The 18,889-nt window shown below is 39.3% G+C and overlaps 1 non-coding gene across 1 annotated transcript; it reads right to left on the reverse strand.

Moving 5' to 3' along the window:
- Positions 1-12,141: 12,141 nt before the first annotated feature.
- On the reverse strand, positions 12,142-12,245 carry LOC115031883 (U6 spliceosomal RNA). Its single transcript, XR_015048880.1, has one exon. It is a non-coding gene; the product is annotated as a U6 spliceosomal RNA (small nuclear RNA).
- Between the last annotated feature and the right edge of the window lie 6,644 nt (positions 12,246-18,889).

Genomic DNA, 18,889 nt, shown 5'->3' on the forward strand with positions numbered 1-18,889 from the left:
TGTCTTTTATTTGGGGAATTGAGTCAATTGATATTAAGAGATATTAAGGAAAAGTAATTGTTGCTTCCTGTTATTTTTGTTCTTTGAGTTGGGATTCTGTTCTTGCAGCTATCTTCTTTTAGGTTTGTTGAAGGATTACTTTCTTGCTTTTTCTAGGGCGTAGTTTCCATCTTTGTGTTGGTGTCTTCCCATTATTATCCTTTGAAGGGCTGGATTCCTGGAAAGGTATTGTGTGAGTTTGGTTTTGTCATGTAATACTTTGGTTTCTCCTTCTATGGTAATTGAGAGTTTTGCTGGGTATAGAAGCCTGGAGTGGCATTTATTTTCTCTTAGTGTCTATATGACATCTGTCCAGGATCTTCTGGCTTTCATAGTCTCTGGTGAGAAGTCTGGAGTAATTCTAATAGGCCTGCCTTTATATGTTACTTGACCTTTTTTTCCCTTTCTGCTTTTAATATTCTGTCTTTTATTTAGTACATTTGTTGTTCTGATTATTATGTGTAAGGAGGAATTTCTTTTCTAGTCCAATCTATTTGGAGTTCTGTAGACTTCTTGTATGTTCAAGGGCTCTCTTTCTTTAGGTTAGTTGAGTTTTCTTCTATAATTTTGTTGAAGATATTTACTAGCCCTTTAAGTTGAAAATCTTTCTCATCTATACATACTATCCATAGGTTTGGTCTTCTCATTGTGTCCTGGATTTCCTTGATTAGGATCTTTTTGGATTTTGCATTTTTTTAAATTGTTGTGTTTTTGTTTTCTATGGAATCTTCTGCACCTAAGATTCTCTCTTCTTTCTTTTGTATTCTTTTGCTGATGCTCACATCTACGGTTCCTGTTTTCTTTCCTAGGATTTCTATCTCCAGAGTTGTCTCCCTTTGGGTTTTTTGTTTGTTTGTTTGTTTGTTTTTTGTTTATACTGCCACTTTTAGATCTTAGATGATTTTGTTCAATTCCATCACCTGTTTGTTTTTGTTTTCCTGCAATTCTTCAAGGGATTTTTGCGTTTCTTCTTTAATGTCTTCTACCTGTTTAGCAGTGTTTTCCTGTAATTCTTTGAGGGATTTTTGTGCTTCCTCTTTAAGGGCTTCTACCTGTTTAGCAATGTTATCCTATATTTCTTTATGTGAGTTATAAATGCCTTTCTTAAAATCCTCTACCAGCATCATGAGATATGATTTCAAATCAGAATCTTTCTTTTTGGGTGTTTTGGGGTATTCAGGACTCGCTGTGGTGGGAGTATGGGGTTCTGATGATTTTGAGTTGTCTTGGTTTCTGTTAGTAAGATTCTTATGTTTGACTTTTGCCATCTGGTAATCTCTGGTATTAGATGTTCTAGCTGTCTGTGGCTGGATCTTGTTCCTCCTGTGATTCTGTTAGCCTCTGTCAGCACTCCTAGCAGTGCACCTTTCTCCTGAGTCCCAGTGGTCTGAGCACTCCCTGAGGCAAGCTCTCTTCTTGCAGAGAAGGTGCACAGAGGTCTGGAGCAAGATCCACCTCTTGCCTGAAGACGAAGGCTGGAAGGGACCCTGTCAAATAAGCTCTGTTGTTTCTGTGGCCCATGTGCTCTCCTGTGTGGACTGGCCACTGTGAGACCTGAGACACAAGATGGCATTCTCACCAGGGGTCAGCCCTCCCTGGAGGCTGAATCTCCTCTGGTGGAGAAGGTCCCCAGAGGTCTGGGTCTCAGCTCTGCCTCCTGGCTGAGGATGAAGGCCCGAAGGGACCCTGTCCAAGAAGCTCTATTGCTTCTCTGGCCCAGGCACTCTTTGTGTGGACTGGTTTCTGAGAGCCCCGGGTAAAAGATGGAACTCTCACCTGAGTCCCAGGGTCAGAGCTTGCTCAGGAGACCAAGGTGATCCTATGAGACCAGTGATCCTACGATCCTGGGTGTGGTAGGGTGCCTGCAGCATGGAGAGTCCTCTGGGGCACTTGGGGCCATCAGCTGATTTCACAGCCAAAGTGGCATGGGGCTCATTCCTTCTCTTTCTACTTTATAGAATAGCTTGAAAAAAATAGTATCAGTTCTTCTTTGAAGGTTTGGTAGATTTCTGCACTAAATCCATCTGGCCCTGAGCTTTTTTGATTGGGAAGTATTTAATAACTTCTTTCATTTCGTTGTGGGATGTGGGCCTGTTTAGATAGTTTAGCAGCTTGTGATTTAACTTTGGTAAGTGGTATCTGTCTAGAAAAACCATCCACTTCATCTAGATTTTCCAGTTTTGTTGAGTATACACTTTTATAGAAGGATCTGATGATTTTTAAAAATTTCTTCCAATTCTGTTGTTATGTCTCCCTTTTCATTTTTGATTTTGTTAATGTGGATATTTCATCTCACCTCTTTAGTTATTTTTGCTAGGGGTTTATCTAACTTGTTGATTCTCCAAAGAGAATCTGGTTTTGTTGATTCTTTGTATTGTTCTCTTTGTTTCTATTTGGTGGATTTCAGTCATGAGTTTGACTATTTCCTGCCTTCTACTCCTCTTGGGTGATTTTGCTTCTTTTAGTTCTAGAGCTCTCAGATGTGCTGTTAAGTTGTTAGTATAAGATCTCTCTAGTTTCTTTACCAGGGCACTTAGTGTTATGAACTTTCCTCTCAGCACTGCTTTCATTGTGTCCCTAAGTATGATGTGCCAATATTTTTTTTTTTAATTTCAGAATGCATTTTATTTGTTTCTTTATTTTTTCTCTGACCAAGTTATCACTGAGTAAAGAGTTGTTCAGTTTCCATGTGTGGGGGGGCTTTCTGTAGTTTTTGCTATTCTTGAAGACCAGCCTTAGGCCATGGTGATCTGATAGGATGCATGGTATTATTTCAATCTTCTTGTATTGGTTGAGGGTTGTTTTGTGAGCAGTTATATGTTTGATTTTGGAGAAGGTACCATGAGGTTCTGAAAAGAAGGTGTATTCTTTTGTTTTAGGGTGAAATTTTCTGTAGCTAACTGCTAAATCCATTTGGTTCATAACCTCTTTCAGTTTCTCTGTGTCTCTGTTTAGTTTCTGTTTCAATGACCTGTCCATTGGTGAGAGAGGGGTGTTGAAATCTTCCACTATTATTGTGTAGGTTTCAATGTGTATTTTTGAGTTTTAATGAAGTTTCTTTTGTGAATGTGCTGCTCTTGCATTTGGGGCATTGATTTTCAGAATGGGGATTTTCTCTTGGTGAATTTTCCCCTTGATGAAAATGAAGTGTCTTTCTTCATCGTGTTTGATAACTTTTGATGGAAAGTCTAATTTTTTGGATATTAGGATGGCAACTCCTGATTGTTTCCTGGGACCATTTGCTTTGAGGATCCTTTTCAATCCTTTTACTCTGAGATAGTGTCTATCTTTGTTATTGCATGTGTTTCTTGTATGTAGCAAAATGCTGGATCTTGTTTGCATCTTGAGTCTGTTACCTTATATCTCTTTATAGGTGAGTTGAATCCATTAATATTGAGAGATATTAAAGAGATATGACTGTTGGCTCCTGATATGTTTGTTTTCTTAGGTGGCTCTACATGTTTGTGGTTCTCTCCTTTTGGCTATGTTGTGAGATGCTTAATATCTTGTCCTTCCTTTAGTGCAGGTACTTTCCTTGTGTTGGAGTTTTTCTTCTATGATCCCGTGTAGAGATGAACTGGTATACAGATACTGTTTGAACTTGGTTTTGTCCTGGAATATTTTGGTTTCTCCATCTATGCTGATTGAAAGTTTTGCTGGGTATAGTAGCCTGGGCTGGCATTTATGTTCTCTTAGCATCTGCATTACTCTGACCATACTCTTCTGTCTTTCATAGTCTCTGTTAAGAGGTATGGTGTAATTCTAATATGTCTATCTTTTTATGTTACTTGGCCCCTTTCCCTTACAGTTTTTAATATTCTTTCTTTGTTCTGCATTTAGCGTTTTCTTTATTATGTGAGGAGAGGATTTTCTTTTCTGGTCCCACCTATTTGGTGTTCTATAGACTTCCTGTAACTTTATGGCCATTTATTTCCTTAGGTTGGGGAAGTTTACGTCTATGATTTTGTTGAAGACATTTTCGGGTCCTTTGAGCTGGGAATCTTCATTCTCCTCTATTCCAATTATTCTTAGATTTGGTTTTTCATTATGTCCTGAATTTCCTGGATGCTTTGAGCTTGGGGCTTTTTATGTTTTGAATTTTCTTTGATAATTGTGTCACTCTCTTCTACAGTATCTTCCACACCTGAGATTCTCTCTTCTATCTCTTGTATTCTGTTGGTGATACTTACATCTGTAACTCCTGACCTCTTTCCTCAGTGTTCCATTTCCAGGTTTGCCTCCATATGTGTTTTCTTTCTTGTTTCTACTCCACTTTTAAGTCTTGGATCACTTTATTTAATTTCTTTACCTGTTTACCTGTGTTTTCCTGTATTTCTTTCAATGAGTTATTGATATCCTCCTTAAAGGACTCTATCATCTTCTTGAGATAGAATTTTAGGTCTGCTTCCTGATTTTCAGGTGTGTTGTTGTATTCAGGGCTTGCTCTGGTGGGAGAACTGGGTTCTGATGATGTCCATGTACATTGGCTTCTGTTGCTTATGACCTTTCACTTGCCTTTATCCATCTGGTTTTTGTTGGTGATTGTCTAGAGTCTACCTCTTTTGTTTCTGGGTTTCCTCAGGTTTCCTGGTAGGCCTGCAGCCTTGGTTATAGCTGACCACTTATGGGGCTTTCCAACTGGTGGCTCTTCACGGAGGTAGAGATGCTGCTGATCCGTTGCCCTGGATTTAGTAGATCTCCTGAGAGGTCTTTAGATTGTTGGGTTTTCAGTGGCACAGTCAAGCTGTTGTCCAACTGCTCTAGGTGCAGCCAATCCTCCACTACCCTGAGTCCAGTGGATCCTCAACTGCTTTGAGTGTGAGTGCAGCAGGTTCTCTACTAGTCTGAGTGCAGTGGGTACTCAACTGCTCTGAGTGCAGTGGGTTCTCTAGGATGGATCAGGATATGGTATCTTCACTGGAGCAGACCAGTCAAGAGTCTGCTCCCAACAGAAAATACCAGGCGGCAGAAGGCACAGGAAAGGTTTCATTTGGCTTACAATTCCAGTTTACACCAAGACAGGAACTTAAAACATCACATCCATAGTCAAGCAAGGACAGAGATGGATACTGCCTACATGCCTGCTTGCTGATAGGTAGCATCCTTCTCCTTAATACCCTGCTGGGAAATAGTGCTGCCCCAAGTGGGGAGGGACTTCCTTTATCAAGTAACAATCAATACAGACAGATAGACAGATACACACACACACACACACACACACACACACACAATTCCTAGATAATTCCTCCCTATGAGGTTTTTTTTTTGTTTTTGTTTTTGTTTTTCAGATGATTCTAGGGTAAAGTCAACAGGTAAAATTAACCAGCACAGTAAAACAATAAAGATATAAAATATCACAGCTGGAAATAAAATCACTAAGGAAGGAGCTCAAAGTCACTACAAAAATTCTCATCAGAAACACTTTATGTCTCTTATTCAGGATTTCCCAAAAATTTTAATATATGACTGTATCACTTCACTCATGAAAATCCTATCCAGGGTGTTGATTGCATTTATTACAGTTTTATAAAACGTTCTTGCTTTCTATGCCAGATATGGATGTATAACTGGCCCATCATTTTTAAAATTGAATGTTTTATTTATTTACATTTCAAATGCTATCCCCTTTACCAGTTTCCCCTCTGCAAAACCCCTATCCCCTTCCCCCTTCCTCTGGTTCTATGAGGGTGCTCCCCCACCCACCTACCTCACCGCATCGAGCCTTCATAGGACCAAGGGCCTCTCCTCCCATTGATCCCAGATAAGGCACCTTCAGCTCCTTCAGTCCTTTCTCTAACTCCTTCCTTGGGATCTCTGTGCTCTGTCCAATGGTTGACTCTGAGTATCCACATCTGTATTGGTCAAGTACTACTTGGCCACTGTAATAGTGTCTGGGTTTGGTGTCTGCATGTGGGATGGATCCCCAGGTGGGGTAGTCTCTGGATGGTCTTTCCTTCAGTCTCTGCTCTACTTTTTGTCCCTTTACTTCCTTTAGAAAGGATCAATTCTGGCTTAAAATTTTTGGAGGTGGGTGGGTGGCCCCATCCTTCAACCAGGAGGGGCCATGCCTAACCTCTGCATATAGTCTCTACAGGTTCTCCCTCCCCTTTGTGGGGTATTTCAGCTGATGTCATCCCCATGGGTTCTTGGGAGGCTCTTGCTTTCTTAGCATCTGGGACTTTCTGGTTGCTGCCTACAGTTTCCCATCCCCTATTGTTACACACCTCTGTTCAATTTCCTGATCCTCTGTACATCTCCTCCATTTCCTCTTATACCTGATTCTTCCCCCCTTTTTTCCTTCCCCTTTCTCTTCCTCCCAAGTCTCTCCCAGCCTTTATTTCCCTTGATTATTTTGCTCCCCCTTTTAGTAGGACTGAAGTGTTCACTCTTTGGTCTTCCTTCCTCTTGATCTTCATGTGGTCTGTGAGTTGTATCCATGGTCTTTAGATAATATCCACTTATCAGTGAGTACATACCATGTGTGGTCTTTTGTGCCTGAGTTACCTCACTCAGGATGGCATTTTCTTAGATCCATCTATTTGTCTGTGAATTTCATGGAGTCATTGTTTTTTAATAGCTGAGTAGTATTCCACTGTGTAAATTACCACATTTTCTGAATCCATTCCTCTGTTAAGGGACATCTGGATTGTTTCCAGCTTCTGGCTCTTATAAATTTGGGTGAACATAGTTGAGCATGTGTCCTTATTACACATTGGGGCATCTTCTGGGTATATTCCAAGGAGTGGTATTGCTGGGCCCTCAGGTAGAACAATGCCCAATTTTCCAAGGAACTTCCAGACTGATTTCCAGAGTGGTTGTACCAGCTTGCAATTCTACCAGCACTGGAGGAGTGTTTCTCTTTGTCCACACCCTTGCCAGCATCTGCTATCACCTGAGTTTTTGATCCTAGCTATTCTGATTGGTGTAAAGTAGAATCTCAAGATTGTTTTGATTTTCATTTCCCTGATGACTAAGGATGTTGAACATTTCTTTAGGTGCTTCTTGGCCATTTGAGTTTCTTCCATTGAGAATTCTCTGTTTAGCTATGTTCACCATGTTTTAATAGGGTAATTTGGTTTTCTGGAGTCTATCTTCTTGAGTTCTTTGTATATATTGGATATTAATCCTCTATTTGATGTATGATTGGTAAAGATCTTTTCTCAATCTGTTGGTTGCAATTTTATCCTATTGACTGTGTTCTTTGCCTCACAGAACCTTCAAAATTTTATGGGGTTCCATTTGTCAATTCTTGATATTAGAGCATATGCCTTTGGTGTTCTGTTCAGGAACTTTTTCCCCTGTGCTCATGTGTTCAAGCCCTCCACCCCCACACACTTTCTCTTTTATTAGATTCAGTATGTCTGGTTTTGACTTATCTATTTACTCCCTTGGTTAGACTCTGGTTTCAGTATGGTAGGTTAAGGCATCCACAAAACTTTCTTTAAAAAACAAAACAAAACAAAACAACTCATAACATTGTACTGATCCATCTAGCCCAAAAAGAGGACAGAGCTTATTCTAAGCTTAGTCCATGGGAAGAGACATGTCAGTAATAGATTTTTTTCTCACTTTTTGAAGAAATAGCAACAGACAGAGAAACTCAAGTCTTAAGATCTTGCTCCCCTTCTTCTTGAACCTCAAGTCTCCATGTCAATTTGGTGGAATGGACAAACACTTGAAGATTTTTGTCTTCCTTCAGTATCTACTACATTATGCAACTAATTGAATCCCCTAAAAGAAGGCAGTCTAATCTGGATTCAAATTCTAGGTGTGTTACTTATAGGACAATTTTAAATAAGATGAATAATTGCATTAAACTTCAAGTACCTATTTTCTAGAATAGGGTATACTCACACAGCAGAACTGCTGATTTCAATGAATTATAACAGTGAAGAAGCCTTTAAGCTGTTGACAAAGTCTCTTAGTGATTGATTTTCTGTATTTGTAAAGGCTGAAATTGTGTAAAGTAAACATATGTGAAGTCTAATAAAGAGTGCAGAAAACAAAATGCATTCCTTCCCTTCCTTTACAGGAAGATCAGCTCTTAGCATATAGAAAACCTCACATACATGTCCTTTGTTTTGCAAAGATTTCTGTTCCTCATCTACATAAATATCATAAGCCTTGAGCACATTAGGCAGCATAGATTATGCCTGATCTTTAAGGTAAGTGAAATCTGCTAAGCTAAGGGAAACAGAGGCAGAGATAAAGCTCTAAATTGGCACCCATATGTCAGATAGCTTGATTCATCATGGAAAACCTCATCAGAATCTTGGGCTCTTATCATTATTTGTATAAGGCAGGTGCTACTAGGCTGATATTAGTTCCTGTCATACTGTTGTTATGAAAATCCAATAGGATAACCAATAAGAAAGCACTTTAAAAAGTTTCAGGTATCCATCAGCTTCTTACCTAGATCAGCAGATTTTGTTTAAGTAGATGCTTAGGTCATTATTTGAAAGCTCTCAACTCTGGCCTCTTGGTCAATGGACAAGCTATAGCATGTAATAGTATAAAGATCATATGCTTGATATTTCATCCTTAATCATCTCAGTAAAAAAGAGAATGTGTTCTTCATCATGCTTACTCAGCTCTGCTGATATAGCACAAGAGACACTATAGGTGGCTTGCAAAATGGCAAGAATGTCTATGTCCCAAGAAATGCTATTTACAGAAACAAGAAACATAACATCATCTAGATAAGGTAACATAAGCATTTTCCCATATACCCCACACTTAAATACATTAGGCATAAAGGGGAATGCTAAAAACATCACAAGAAATAAACCCTGGAGATCCCAGCAGTAAGAAGGAAAACAGGATTAATACTCATATTCCAAGAACAAGACAGGAGTGAACACCCTGGGTCCTTGGGTTCTTAGTCAGCCAAAATAAGCCCTCTAGATATAATTGTTTTGTTTCTTAATATGACATAAATTTGTTCTTCTGATATTTCAAATTAGAGCCCTGTGACAACATCAGGGTTCAAACAACACCACAGGCTAGGTCACATGCTTTCTCACAGGACAAGCCTTCTCCTTTCCTTTGGGTAAGTGGGGTGAATTAGTTGGGGAGATAGAATAGCAGGAAGGAAGGTTAGAAGCTTTCCATGTTTTTGGACTTTACATAGTACGGACAAACACAAGGACAGATAGGGATATTACTAGGAGGAAAAATAAACAACCATTTGTCCAATACTTCCCCCTCATCTGTCAACATCAGTACAGAGAACCAGGAACACAAAGATACTGGATAGACCAAGAATTCAAATTAATACCAAAAACTCTTTGGGAAATGTAGTATACAAAATTATGACAAAATATTTACAAACAAAATCAATTAATTACTTCCTATAACAAATGATCTAGGTGTAATAAGGAGTGTTTTAGTATAACAAACTGGGATGGATAGACTTCAGAAGACAGGAAATAACTAGACATCAACAAGAGCTGTAGAGAATGGTAAACTCAGTCTACTAGAAAACCATAATAATCCTAAATATGTATATGGGAAGCAACAGAGCCCCAAAATATAGGAGGCAGATGTGGATGGCACTAGAAGGAAAAAGGCAAGTACATTTGGGGATACCAAAGTACTTTCTCACAACTGACAGAAATACTAGGCTAAATTTACAGGGGAGAGAAAAGCTTAATAACATAATCAACAACAAGAATGGAACACTTCAGATGAACTGTTTTTTAAGTGGCCATAGAACATTCAACAAGATGTCATCCTTCTCTTTGAACAAGGCTTAGGGAACATTACAGAAAAAGACAAGGAAATATATTTTTAAGCAAGCAAGCAGGCTACTTGGTGGGGAAGAAGTCAATAAAATTAATTTCCTCATTTCCTTATTATTGTGTTATATCAGTAGAGTTGAATAATTGTAATGAAGACCATCTTCTCATATTTTTACTGAGACATTGCAATAGACAAAAAAAGAAGACAGGAATCATCAGTATAAGAAATGTAGAGGAGTGACACTATGAATCATATAGTCATTTCAAGATTGATAAGGAGATAATAGATGCAGCTGTGCTATAAAGAAAGGAATCAGAGTAGTGATGTTCAGTGGTCAGTGGTCAGGGATCTGGGTAAGAAATGAAAAAAATATGACTATAAATGATCTGTATGAAGGATGCCTGTATAGAGGCTCTCCAGTGTGTGTATATGTGTGTACATGCTCACCTGTGTGCATTTTCTTTTTTTTTTTAAATATTTTTATTAGGTATTTTCCTCATTTACATTTCCAATGCTATCCCAAAAGTCCCCCATACCCTCCCACCCACACCCCTACCCATCCACTCCCAATTTTTGGCCCTGGAGTTCCCCTGTACTGGGGCATATAAAGGTTGCATGAACAATGGGCCTCTCTTTCCAGTGATGGCCAACTAGGCCATCTTTTGATAAATATGCAGCTAGATACAAGAGCTCTGGGGTACTGGTTAGTTCATATTGCTGTTCCACCTATAGGGTTGCAGATCCCTTTAGCTCCTTGGTTACTTTCTCTAGCTCCTCCATTGGGGGCCCTGTGATCCATCCACTAGCTGACTGTGAGCATACACTTCTGTGTTTGCTAGGCCCCGGCATAGTCTCACAAGAGACAGCTATATCAGGGTCCTATCAGCAAAATCTTGCTAATGTATGCAATGGTGTCAGCGTTTGGAGGCTGATTATGGGATAGATCCCTGGATATGGCAGTCTCTAGATGGTCCATCCTTTTATCTCAGCTCCAAACTTTGTCTCTGTAACTCCTTCCATGCGTGTTTTGTTCCAGTTCTAAGAAGGGACAACGTGTCCACACTTTGGTCTTCATTCTTCTTGAGTTTCATGTGTTTCACAAATTGTATCTTATATCTTGGGTATTCTAAGTTTCTGGGCTAATATCCACTTCTCAGTGAGTACATATCATTTGAGTTCTTTTGTGATTGGGTGACCTCACTCAGGATGATGCCCTCCAGGTCCAACCATTTGCCTAGGAATTTCATAAATTTATTCTTTTTAATAGCTGAGTAGTACTCCATTGTGTAAATGTATCACATTTTTTTTTGTATCCATTCCTCTGTTGAGGGGCATCTGGGTTCTTTCCAGCTTCTGGCTATTATAAATAAGGTTACTATGAACATAGGGGAGCATGTGTCTTTCTTACCAATTGGAACATCTTCTGGATATGTGCCCAGGAGAGGTATTGCGGGATCCTCTGGTAGTACTATGTCCAATTTTTTGAGGAATCGCCAGACTGATTTCCAGAGTGGTTGTACAAGCTTGCAATCCAATCAACAATGGAGGAGTGTTCTTTCTCCACATCGTCGCCAGCATCTGCTGTCACCTGAATTTTTGATCTTAGCCATTCTCACTGGTGTGAGGTGGAATCTCAGGGTTGTTTTGATTTGCATTTCCCTGATGATTAAGGATGCTGAACATTTTTTCAGGTGCTTCTCAGCCATTTGATATTCCTCAGGTGAGAATTCTTTGTTTAGCTCTGAGCCCCATTTTTAATGGGGTTATTTGATTTTCTGGAGTCCACCTTCTTGAGTTCTTTATATATATTGGATATTAGTCCCCTATCTGATTTAGGATAGGTAAAGATCCTTTCCCAATCTGTTGGTGGTCTTTTTGTCTTATTGACGGTGTCTTTTGCCTTGCAGAAGCTTTGCCATTTCATGAGGTCCCATTTGTAAATTCTCGATCTTACAGCACAAGCCATTGCCGTTTCTATTCAAGAATTTTTCCCCTGTGCCCATATCTTTGAGGCTTTCCCCCACTTTCTCCTCTATAAGTTTCAATGTGTCTGGTTTTATGTGGAGTTCCTTGATCCACTTAGATTTGACCTTATTCAAGGAGATAGGAATGGATCAATTCGCATTCTTCTACATGATAACCACCAGTTGTGCCAGCACCATTTGTTGAAAATGCTCTTTTTTCCACTCGTTGGTTTTAGCTCCCTGGTCAAAGATCAAGTGACCATAGATGTGTGGGTTCATTTCTGGGTCTTCAATTCTATTCTATTGGTCTACTTGTCTGTCGCTATACCAGTATCATGTAGTTTTTATCACAATTGCTCTGTAGTATAGCTTTAGGTCAGGCATGGTGATTCCACCAAAAAATATGTAAAGCTTCACGAATTTGTGTGTCATCCTTGTGCAGGGACCATGCTAATCTCTGTATCGTTCCAATTTTAGTCTATGTATTGCTGAAGTGAGTGTGTGTGCATTTTCATGTGGAAGTCAAAGTGTTACATTGGGTCCCTTCAGTCTTTCTCTGCCTTATTTTTAAAGAGAGGGTCTCTTAATCAACATGGGCTCATAAATTCAGTTAGACTAGTTAAGTAATGAGAAACAGAGATCCATCTGCTTCCATGCTCTGAGGTTATAGATTAACACTGCTATGCCTGAATTTTTATGTGAATGCTGGGAATAGAAACTCCAATCCTAATACCTGTGTGGCAAGTCTTCTACTAAATGAACCATTTACCCAGTCTCTTTTTTTCTCAACAGAAGTAGTAATATATACACAAATCTGTATCTAATAAAATTTTAGAATTACAAAAGTAAGCACAAAGCTGGAGAATATACCAATGTGTTTTATGTATTTTATTGCTCTCAATTTTCTGATTATGTCAATCCACTAGAGTTTTGCAAACTATTACTATTGAGTAATTAGAAACCTTTGAAAGAGTCTTCTTGTTTTACACAATTACATGTAAATCTATAACTTTTTGAATTGTGTTCAATAATAAAATACAACTACTAGGTCATATTTGACCTGTAAATCATAGTTAATAGTCCCAGATCTGACTCAGATCTTAACCAGGTAAGTCCTTAAAATCACTGAGGTGTATTCAAAAATAGAGAAGGATGGGCTCTTCCCCAGAAATTTTGATTAAGTTCACTCAGTCTGGCACTCAGGCATGCATACTGTTTGGGTTCCCCAGGAGATTCTAGCACTGTCAGACTAGGAAACCACGATCCTTTGAACATGAAATGTCAATCATTTTTCTTCCTTTTTCTCCTTATTGTATAGATAATCAGACACTAGAAAGCTACAAATATGCTCATAGAATACTTTCAAGCCTTCCTCTCTCATCTATAAGAATGACCACTGCTTTGTTGCAGACCTCCAGTTCCATCAGGAGACCTGACAGCACAGACTGCACATGGTTTGGTTTATGTTCTGTGCTTCCTTCGGAATGACCTCTAGCAGTGTTTCCTTTCAAAGGAAGGTTCTGTCCTTTACAGTCTTTTTCATAAAATCCTTTTTAAGCTTCATTTTTTCTGAAAGAAGTCATCTCTAGTCTTTCATATGACCTATTTAATCTGGCACCTACCTGGTTCACCTCCACCACAAACCTCTGTATTCCATTCTGTATCCAGAGATACCTCCCTGTGGTGCTATGGATGTTGCTGCTATGTTTCCTCATCATGTTCCTGATGGTTGTATTATATGTGTGTGTATGTATGGTATATACATGTCTGTATATGTGCATTGCAATTCTTTGCATATGCAGAGGGCAGAGATTGATGGGAGTGTCTTCTGTACTCTCTACCATATTTATGAGACATGGTCTCTCACTCCCCTTCAGTTAGACTGGCTATCATGATCACTGAATCCCACTTCCCAGCTCCCAACACTGAGGTTACAGGTGTGCACCATCATATCGGCTTTATGTGGACACTAGTGATCCCAACTCTGATTCTCTTGCTTATGCATCAAGCACTTTTACACAGCAAACCATGTTACCAGGTCCTGTGCCTTATTTTCCATTTCATTTACCTCCCAGCAGCCTCTTCTGAGACATGAAAGTACAGTGTACTGTGACTGGATATTTATGTCCCTTCCTCCTTTCATATACCAGATGATTGTATTACTAAGTGGGGCCTTTGAGAGGTGACTAGATCTTGTCAGTGAGCTCAGACATAGAGTTAGTGCTCTCATAAAGGCTCCAGCAGCTGGAGAGATGGCTCAGTTGTTGAGAGCACTTGCTGTTCTTGCAGAGGACTCAGGTTAGACAGCTCACACTCTACCTGTAACTATTGATCCAGAAGATCTGATGCCTTCCTCTGGCATCTACAGACACCTGCACACATGCTCCACATAAATACACACATCTACATGACATTTAAAAAATAATCTTTAAATAGTCCTAGTAAGATTCTCTCCAAAGTGAGAACACAAGAAGCCACCAACAGAATCAAGAAATGTATTCTCATCAGTTGTCAAATCTTTAAGGCAATTTAATTTTGGACTTTCCAGTTTTCTGATGTGTGAAAAATACATTTTGTGCTTCTTATCAGCACCAACTAGATGGGATTTTGGTTACAGTAACCTGAAAGGGCAGGGCAAGTAAAGATGTGCTGTGCCCAGATATTACCTGACAGAGCTCTGCATTTTCTACATGAGATATAAATGCCACAGTTAGTCTTAAATCTTGATGTCCATTGCTTCAGACCTTGCGACAGGAACAAAGTAAATGCTTAGTAAACAGGGCTTCAAAGTGTGCAGATTATTGTCTCAATAATATGCTCTCAACAAATATATATCATTTCTTCTTCATCCCTTCAAATTGTAGATTCCCTGATCCATGATCCTTTTTGTGCTACAAAATAAGTTATTTCTAAGCCTGAAGCACCTTTCCTTTCCTGAATCAGGGCAAGTCATTGCAGCCCAAGTGTCCTTATGAAGTGACAGCACATTACTGATCTGCTTTGTCAGTACTGGATATGGCAACACCTTGCCTGCTGAGCCCACAGTAGCTGACAAAATAGGCTTTAGGACCTGTTTACATTAATTACAGAACATCACATTGTATGGGAAATGGAAGGATTAGAACAATGTGAGACATCCCAGGAGGGAAGGTATCTCTGAAAGTCTGGATGATATCTATGCTATGCAAACTGAGTTAAATTGTAATACGAATTCTGTTTGCCTGAGTCCAAAGCAAGGGTTAAAGATACCAGTATCACTGTAAAATATGGTAATGTGCCAGGGCTAACACAGCATGCAGAGAGGCCTCTAATATACCATATAGGACATTGTGCTCTCCTTTATTCTTTTATTCAGTGTTTGTGGAAGTTGCTAATCTAATAATATATTCTTCCTCCCTGTTACAAATATGACAATTTCTATATTCCCTAGAAAGACAACCTATTAATAACCCTCTCTAGTCCCAAAGTCCAGGGATCTTGGTCAATGACTCTTCATACCTTCTTCAAGCTGAATATGGGCATTGAGATATTATGAAGGGGGCAAAGGTAGTAGGAAAAATAGGATCAATTAGTCTCTGATATCTGTGTCTTGAATAGATCTGGCTGAAAGTCCAGGATATCAGGAGTTTAAGCAGGTCAGTTCAGCATGTCTGATGATGAAATTTACCAAGGCTGTATATTCTGTAATATGTAAATCTCAAAACAAAATTTTAGTATCATCAAGATATATTTTTTGTTTAATTCTCTGGAAACTAGTCCTCTTGGGGTCTCCCTTAGTCATATCTGATCCATATAACTCTGGAAGGTATAAATACCCTAACCATCTTTTAAAACAACTCAAAGACGAAACCTTTTCTCCAAATCAGCATATTCTTGAGCCTGTAATCAGAAAACCCTTTATTTAGACCTTGCTCCTAGAGGAATAATATAACCACAACACTCAATATCACATCTATTTTGAAGATCAAAACAATCTAAAACAAATGAAATAAACTAAGATACCATATGTGCCTATATTAGGCCTTTCCTATCTTGCCAACCAGGAAAAGACACTCAATATCCCCATGGAGCCACATCTGCAGAATATGAGCTTCTTGTGGCTGGTTAAATAATCTATACCATCTTTCCATTTGGCTCTCTGCCCAGAGCCACAGACATATTTTATTAATACGTGTATAATAGCTGTCTGTTGAACTCTTTACCTGGAGCCACAGACATAGATAATTAATACCTGTTCAAAGCAGGCAATGATTATCACTGCACTCTCTACTCTGGAATCAGTGACTAATTTTCCCTATCCTAGTTCAAATTAAAATAATCCAAAACAAAGAAGTAAACTAAAATACTCTATGTGCCTATACTTAGGCCTTTCCTATGTTGCCAAGAGGATGTAGAATCCAATATTCCCATGGAGCCCATGTTGGACAGAATATGAGAATCCTGTGAGGCATGTAAAGCAATTTTATACCATCGATGGTTCTGCTCTCTGCCTAGAGCAGCAAATGTCACTCTTTTTCTCTCTCAGAGCAGCCTCTAATTTACCACAGCAGGGGACCTCAGGACTGCCAGAAGTTTCTTTGTTTCCATCTCCCTCCCCCCAATACTACCCTCCATTCTCCCCCAACAAACACACCTCCCAGTGTTTGAGTCACTTGATTCCATTTTAGTGCTACTCAGTTACTCACTTAACAAAACAAAATAAAACAAAATGAAATAAAATAAAATAAAACAAAACTCTCAGGCTAATAATCTTACATTTCTAATGGATTCTTCTTGCCCAGCCAGCATGTTGGTTCTTGGCCATCTTCTTTTCTGAATGTTCATGGAACTCAGCACCAGTTTATATGAGTATCAAATAATTTTTATGAGAGTAAAATTTTTATGAGAGTAAAGAAAGTTATAACACGAACTTCAGGTGAGAGTGTGCACCACAGAGGCAGACAGCTTCTGGGGCAGGCGGGAGCCACAGAGCCGCTGAGGCAGCACCCTTTTGGGGCCATAGACATCCAGCACCCTCCCAGCCGGAGGACAGTGGTCCGCCCTGCACGGGAGCGCCATCTTGGCTCCGGGACTCCACCGAAATTAGGAACTTAGTCTGCACAAGTGAGAATGTGCACCACAGAAGCTGACTGCTTCTGTGACCTGCCAAAGCAACACAGCATCTGGGAAAGGTCCTGTTTTGAGCCTTCTTCTTCAGCCAGGAGGAGGTCCAAACACCAGATATCTGTACACCTTCCCTTTAAGAAGAGAGCTTGTCAGCAGAGAGTGCTCTAACCACTGAAACTCAGAGGAGAGAGCCTGTCTCCCAGGTATGCAGATAGACGGTAATCAGAATCACCAGAAGAACAATCTCTAAACAGAGACAACTATAAAAACTCCAGAGATTACCAGATGGCGAAAGGTAAACATAAGAATCTTACTAACAGAAACCAAGACCACTCACCATCATCAGAACCCAGCACTCCCACTTCGCCAAGTCCAGGACACCCAAACACACCTGAAAAGCTAGACCTGGATTTAAAAGCATATCTCATGATGATGATATAGGACTTCAAGAAGGACTTTAATAACTCACTTAAAGAATTACAGGAGAACATTGCTAAAGAGTTACAAGTCCTTAAAGAAAAACAGGATAACACAATCAAACAGGTAGAAGTCCTTAAAGAAAAACAGGAAAACACATTCAAGCAGATGATGGAAATGAACAAAACCATACTAGACCTAAAAAGGGAAGTAGACACAATAAAGAAAACCCAAAATGAGGCAACACTGGAGATAGAAACCCTAGGAAAGAAATGTGGAACCATAGATGCGAGCATCAGCAACAGAATACAAGAGATGGAAGAGAGAATCTCAGGTGCAGAAGATTCCATAGAGAACATCGGCACAACAATCAAGGAAAATGGAAAATGCAAAAAGATCCTAACTCAAAACATCCAAGAAATACAGGACATAATGAGAAGACCAAACCTACGGATAATAGGAGTGGATGAGAATGAAGATTTTCAACTCAAAGGACCAGCAAATATCTTCAACAAAATTATAGAAGAAAAATCCCCAAACCTAAAGAAAGAGATGCCCATGAACATACAAGAAGCCTACAGAACTCCAAATAGACTGGACCAGAAAAGAAATACCTCCCGACACATAATAATCAGAACAAAAATGCACTAAATAAAAATAGAATACTAAAAGCAGTAAGAGAAAAAGGCCAAGTAACATATAAAGGCAAGCCTATCAGAATTACACCAGATTTTTCACCAGAGACTATGAAAGCCAGAAGATCCTGGACAGATGTTATACAGACACTAAAAGAACACAAATTCCAGCCCAGGCTACTATACCCAGCCAAACTCTCAATTAACATAGATGGAGAAACCAAAGTATTCCACGACAAAACCAAATTCACATATTATCTCTCCACGAATCCAGCCCTTCAAAGGATAATAAAAGAAAAAAACCAATACAAGGACGAGAACCATGCCCTAGAAACAACAAGAAGGTAATCCCTCAACAAACCTAAAAGAAGACAGCCACAAGAACAGAATGCCAATTTTAACAACAAAAATAACAGGAAACAAAAATTACTTTTCCTTAATATCTCTTAATATCAATGGACTCAACTCCCCGATAAAAAGACATAGACTAACAAACTGGCTACACAAACAAGACCCAACATTTTGCTGCTTACAGGAAATTCATCTCAGAGAAAAAGATAGACACTACCTCAAAATGAAAGGCTGGAAAACAATTTTCCAAGCAAATGGCATGAAGAAACAAGCTGGAGTAGAAATTCTAATATCTGATAAGATTGACTTCCAACCCAAAGTCATCAAAAAAGACAGGGAGGGGCACTTCATACTCATCAAAGGTAAAGTCCTCCAAGAGGAACTATCAATTCTGAATATCTATGCTCCAAATACAAAGGCAGCCACATTCATTAAAGAAACTTTAGTAAAGCTCACAGCACACATTGCACCTCACACAATAATAGTGGGAGACTTCAACACACCACTTTCACCAATGGACAGATCATGGAAACAAAAACTAAACAGGGACACAGTGAAACTAACAGAAGTTATGAATCAAATGGATCTGGCAGATATCTACAGAACATTCTATCCTAAAACCAAAGGATATACCTT

The sequence above is a fragment of the Mus caroli genome, unplaced genomic scaffold, assembly GCF_978045245.1.
Source record: "Mus caroli unplaced genomic scaffold, Mus_caroli_1 scaffold_10, whole genome shotgun sequence".
NCBI lineage: Eukaryota > Metazoa > Chordata > Mammalia > Rodentia > Muridae > Mus > Mus caroli.